The sequence below is a fragment of the Nyctereutes procyonoides genome, unplaced genomic scaffold (genome assembly GCF_905146905.1).
Source record: "Nyctereutes procyonoides isolate TBG_1078 unplaced genomic scaffold, NYPRO_anot_genome, whole genome shotgun sequence".
Taxonomy (NCBI): Eukaryota; Metazoa; Chordata; class Mammalia; order Carnivora; family Canidae; genus Nyctereutes; species Nyctereutes procyonoides.
This window is the reverse complement of record NW_026575042.1, coordinates 48961875-48968533: the sequence shown is the minus strand read 5'-3', so window position 1 is coordinate 48968533 and position 6659 is coordinate 48961875.

Sequence of the window (6659 nt, the reverse complement as noted above, 5' to 3'; positions counted from 1 at the left end):
TCTGCCTTTGGCTCAGGGCATGATCCTGGAGACCCAGGATCAAGTCCCATATCAGGCTCCCTGGTTGGAGCCTGACTCTCCCTCTGCCTACGTCTCTGCCTCTCTCTCTGTCTCTCATGAATAAATAAATAAAATCATTTAAAATAAATAAATAACACAAACTTTTATGAAAAGAAGAATCTAGAGTAAAATAAGAATGAGGTCAGAAGAAATGGTAATGATTATAATGATGTTGATGGTATTTTAAAACTTATTACAATAAAATAAAATAAAATAAAATAAAATAAAATAAAATAAAAACTTATTACATGCCAGTCATTGTGTTAAGAATCTTACAGGCATCGCTTCATTTAATCTTAAGAATATCATATGAAATAAGTAGTTTGACTATCTCCATTTTATAAATAACAGAGACAAAAAAAAAGTTAAGAAACTTGTCTCACTCCAAAATTAAATATCTTAATCTCCCCAGAATTAGACATGAAATTGTGTACTATTTTTAAAAGTAAGATACAAAGATGAAAGAGGCATGGATACTTAATCTTTCAAGGAGCTCATAGTCTAACAGGGGAGAAAAACTCCCAATTAACGTGATGGAAACAGGTATAAAATTCAGTGGGGCCCCCCCAAAAAAAAAAAAAGAATAAATGGTCATCTTAAGGAAAGAAGTGTTGCTTAACTTAACTCTTGAACAATAAATAAATGTTGACAAAATTGGGAAAGAGCATTCTTGGCAAGACAAAGGTATGGATAAAGATAAGAAGGGGTAAAAGAGCATAACATATTTAGGGAAATACTAGTTGCCAATATGAATGGAGAGTAACAATAACTAAGTCAACAAGGAAAACATAGATTTCCAGATGACAATTCTTTCAAGATGAAGGAATTATGGTTTAGCTTTGAATGTGAAATATGAAGACGTATAGGTGAAATGTTTAAGCGTAGAAGTCGAGGAGCCACTCATATACAGGTTTCCGGCTGAAGGGGGATATATCTGAGTTGGAAAGGTAGACTTCAGCATCATCAGAAATCAGGTGTTAATTGAAATCCTAGAAACAGATTAAGTCACCTGGAAATTTATAGAATAACTAAAGAGTAAGCCTGTACTAGGAATCTTAGGAAAACAATATTTAAGATGCAAGATAGGAGCACAAGAAAGAAAAAGAATAATCAGAGGGCTAAAGAACAATCAAGAAAGCATGACACCTTAGAAGTTAAGAAAGTGAATATATTCAAAAATTGGAAAGTAGTCAACAATGTCAAATGACACCTCGAGGTCAAATAAGAGTGACCAAGTAAAATGCAGATGGTCAAAAGAAATCCACTCAGTAGGTGAGAAGAAAAAGATCAATGATCAATTCACACCAAAATTCTTATGTTCATCAACCCTCTATGATGATCTTTTTAAAAGACTTATTTATTCTCAATGTAGAGCTCTATCTCACGACCCTGAGATCATGACGTGAGCCAAAATCAAGAGTCAGATGCTTAACTGACTGAGCCACCCAGGTGCCCTATGATCACTATTTTTATTCTTAGTTTCCAGATGTATGCACTAAACTAGTAACTTGCCAAATATCACACAGCTAGTGGGTAGTGGAGACAACACTTGATTTCAAAGTTTTGAGATCCCAAAGCCCATTTTTGAACTCTAAACATAAAGGTTGGGTAAAGTTATTAAAATGGTAATGGTGGCTCCCAAAATAAGATGTCTACATCCTCACCCTTGGAACCTGTGAATATTACCTTACTTGGAAAAAGCATCTTTGCAGAGGTACTTAAGAATCTCAAAATGAGGACATTCTGGATTATCCAGTAGGTCTCAAATCCAATGACAACTGTTCTTAAAAGAAACACAAGGAGGAGAGAGACACCGGGAGAAGCAGCAGCCATGTGAAGACAGACAGAGGCAGAAGTTGGAGTGATGCAGTGACCAACCAAGAGGTGCCTGGGGACACTAGGAAGAGACGAGGAAAGATTCTCTCCTAGAACTTTAGCAGGGAGCAAAGCCCAGCCAACATTATGAGTTCATATTTCTAGGCTCCAAAACTGTGAGAATAAATTTCAATTGTTTTAAACCATCAAGTTTGTAGCAATTTGTTATAGCATCCTTAGGAAACTCATGTAGTTGATAGCTTGGGCTGCTATAAAAAAAAATATCAAAAACTAGATGGGTTATCAACAACAGAAACTTATTTTCTCAAGTTCTGAAGGGTGGAAGTCTAAGATCACGGTGCCAGCATGGCCAGATTCTGGTGAGAGCCCTTTCCAAGGCAGTAACTGAAGACAGCCAATGTCACCTTGTATTCCCACATAGCACACACAGTAAAGAGCTCCTTGAGGAATATAAGGGCACTAATCCCATCCATCCAGCCTCTAACCTCATGACCTTATTTCCTCCCAAAGGCTCTATCTACTTCCCAATACTGTCACACTTGGAGTAGGATTTCAACATAGGTATTTTTGTGAAGATATAAACATTTAGTTCAAAACGGTAATGTGATTTTTGTTTGGTTTTTGTTTTTATGTTATTTTGTTTTGGTCACATCTTAAAAGAATTGTTCCCAGGAAAAAGGAATTCCATTAATCAAATGAATCATTTTAAAAGAAAAACTTCTTGATTATTGCTATTTAAAGGAACTTTACTATGCACATTTAAGAATCAAAGGTGCTTTTATCCTTCAAACTTAGTATCTATCACTGGTGTAGCAAAACCTCATAATAAACCATCAAAACAATGGCTTTCATTTAAAGTTTTTGATTATAATAAATAACAAATGCTTCCAGAAAATTAGAATATTTTAAAAAATATCTTAGTACTTTACAGGAATAATCAACTGTGTCTTCTTAAATCAGATCTAATAAAAAATTTTCAAGAAAAATTATCTTATTCCACAATATTGAGATATTCTAGCATCATGCAAAACTGACTTATTTTGACTATTTTAGAAAGTATGTTGGTGACGCAAATTAAGAAGTAGTAAGTAGTGATCCTCAACCAAAATTTTCCCAATGACTCAAACTCAAGATTTCTAGCATTTAATTTTTCAGGTTTATCCCAACTTCTTTTTTCTGTCAATATATTTTCATTGATGAGGCACCAAAGATTATACATTACCTTTTCCAAAGGTATTCTAGAGACCTCATTAGTACTCTTTTCACCACATTCATAAAAGATAAATGATTTTGCATCATATATGTGGCTTTGTTCCCTTTTGCTATTTGACATTATGACAGATTTTGATTTTAAATACTTTACACATTCAACATAATTATGCCCTATTTTATAGTTTGCTACATAATACTTTAAAAGTACATTATTCATTGTAGTCTGAAAATTTTCAAGTAATAAATGTGAATGTATTAATTTAGTTAACAAAGCTTCAAGCCAAGTAAGAATAATATTAAAATTGATGTATTCTCTGCTAGAACACACACATAATGGCAAACATAAATTAAATTACTTATTTTGAAATCATACTGTACTAGTTTTATTAGTACATTATATTAATATATCATAGTATATTACATTAATATACTATATTTATTAATATATATACTAATTTTATTTGGTCATGTTGTACTAATATCCAACAAGTAGTGAGAAAAATATCAGAAATTAGATTTTATTTTAATGCAACATAAGTAAAAAGGAATAAGTGATGGGATTAGTGTATGAAAAATAAGTACATTTTTAACCTCTTAAGGCAATTTCAAGATAATGTAGTGTTAATGGAAAGACTATGAACTTTTTATTCAGGGAACTATGATTTTCAACTTCTGCACCACCACTAACTAGCTGAGTGATACAGCATATAGTAATTAACCTCTATGAGACTTTATTGTTATCTGAATCATGGGAGATTCCCTACTCTCTGGGCCACTGTGGAAATTAAATGCAGTAAGTGAATAAGGTATCAATGGAGACTGACAGATAGTAAATAATCACTACATGAGAGACATTGTTGTTGAATCTACCTTTAGGATTTGAAGTGCAATAAGGGGCAATTGCATGATTTGTGAATCTTCCTAGATACGATATCATGCCTTTTCTTATGATCTCTTTTCACATTCTGCTACATCATTTCTTTGTAGATTCACCTCATTGCTTATATGTTGTATTACAGAGAATTAATCACAACTTTGAGATGTCTTATATAACTGACTATATCATTATCATGGGGCTTCTTAATGCTTTTAGGCAACCAAGCTCACTGAGGAAAAAATGAAGTCCATAATGAGTGAAGAATAACATACTTAGGAAATGCTTCCACAGATGTTTGCCTTTTACCTGATATGAGGCAATTATAAGTGTTGTGTACCTTCTTCCATATAGTAGAGTATGCAAACATTGGAATACTGTTCAAAGTGTCAACAGCAGATTTAGTCAAATGTAGCACCTCCCCTTCAAAAAAGATAAATAAGTCAGAGGTTTTAAGTTTGGGAGATTTACCTTCTTTTTTCTGTAGTAAAAATTATTCTTGGGGCACTTGGGTGGCTCAGTCAGTTGAGCATCTGACTCTTGGTTTCAGTTCAGGTTGTGATCTCCAGGTTGTGGGATTGAGCCCCCAGCTGGGCTCTGCATTCAGTGTAGAGTCTGCTCCCCATTCTCTCCCCCTTGCTCATTCTCTCTCTCTCAAATAAACAAATAAAATCTTAAAAAAATATATCCTTTAAAAAAGAAAACTATTTATAGGCTTTTGGTCCAAAGTAGTATCTTTCTTCTCCCACAAAAAAAAAAAAAAATAACTGGCAAAATCATATAATATCATCTTTTCAGGTGTACTGTTTGTTGTTATATCATAATGTTGACAACAAAAATTAAAATTCCTCTGTAAGAACTAGAGAGAACAGAAGCCTATCTAGGCTGGGGTTCTGAGGGGCCAGCTTAAATGAGGAATGAGTTGCGGCCAAGCCTACTCTGAATAGCAAGGAATGTAGGCAGAAGTGGAGGCAAGAGAGGAGGAGGGCCAAATAAACTGTGGCCAAGACCACAGAGATGATCAACCCCAAAGGACCAAGGCAGAGAGATGAAAAAATGGTTTCAGGGTACTAGGTCTGTCAATAGAGCTGAATATATAAAACGAACAGATTAAAAAAATGACCCTGACATATAGACCTAGTAGATAAAAACAGGGCTCTTTTTTTTTTTTTTTAATCTTTCCACTTGTCTGTGGTCTTATCTTTCCACATGAATGGAGCCATTAAAGGCATCAAATCAGAACAAAGAATACAACCAGGAATAACCATCACTCCCTCAAAAGCACACTTCCCAAATGTTGTTTTAAAAGGGGGCCTTCAGGGCAGCCCTGGTGGTGCTGCGGTTTAGCGCCGTCTGCAGCCTGGGGTGTGATCCTGGAGACCCAGGATCGAGTCCCACGTCGGGCTTTCTGCATGGAGCCTGCTTCTCCCTCTGCCTGTATCTCTGCCTCTCTCTCGCTCTCTGTGAATGAATAAATAAATAAATCTTAAAAAATAAAAATAAAAAAATAAAAGGGGGCCTTCAGTTCTATCTTCACCAAATATTCTTAATCACTTACATGACAGGATCATCTATTAAGTGACTTTCATTAGTCACTTCAAGTTGACACTAAAACTTTCCTCTATTAAAAAATAATAATAATTCATTGCTCTATCTGGAGCCAAACACATATCAGATAAGCCTAGAATATTACTTCTTATCCATATACCCATATGCTAGGAAACTATCAAAGACTACTAGAGTTGTGTGAAAAGAACTCAAGAGTCAACTTTAAGAGGCTCTCACTAGCCAAAGATGGGAAAATTCAAGTATCAATAAAGAAAACTATAATTGATAGAAAAAAATAAAAATGCAAACCAAAAGCTCATAGTAATATTTTTAAAATAACAACTGGTCACGTTTGGAGGATCTTAGGATATTAATTCATTATTTTGAAAACTGGAAAACAAAGGGAAAGAATCTAGAACCTTTTCTGCTGCCTTAAAACATATAATACCTCATGATAACACAATAGCTGATGAGGGAGTTTCTGTTTATAATTATCGCAGCTGATAAATGAAGATGAACTGACAAATTTTTGTAACCTCTAGTGAATTAACAGATCTGGGAAGTGAACGTCAATGGCTAATGGTATTACAAAAAGCGAGACACCCAGATACTATGCATCTCCTGGTGGAAATACACATCAATTATGCAGTATTTAGGGGGAAAAAAAAGGTGAACTTGAATCTTACCAAACCTTTAAATAACTATCAATTCACAGAGGACAGAGAAACTTGTTAATCAAGAGCATATGAGACAATCTGATATACAAAATCCAGACTATGAAGATCTACAAGAAAAATGATGTGTTTCTTCAACAAGTAGACTTTAAGGACAGAAAAAGACATTTATGGAGAATCTATGGATCAAGAAACACTTAAGAGATATAGCAACTAATCTAAATACATAGATCTTATTTGGGTACTGATTAAACAATCTGTTAAAAAGAAAGAAAAAATAGGGGTGCAGAGAAAAAGTATTAGGCAATTGGAAAAATATAAATCCAGTCTATGTACTTGATATAATAAACTTCTTATTAATATTTCTTATTTTAGATGTGATAATACTACTGGGATTATGTTTTAAAAATCAGTCTTTAGGGGCACCTGGGTGGTGAAGTCAGTTGGGCTCTGAG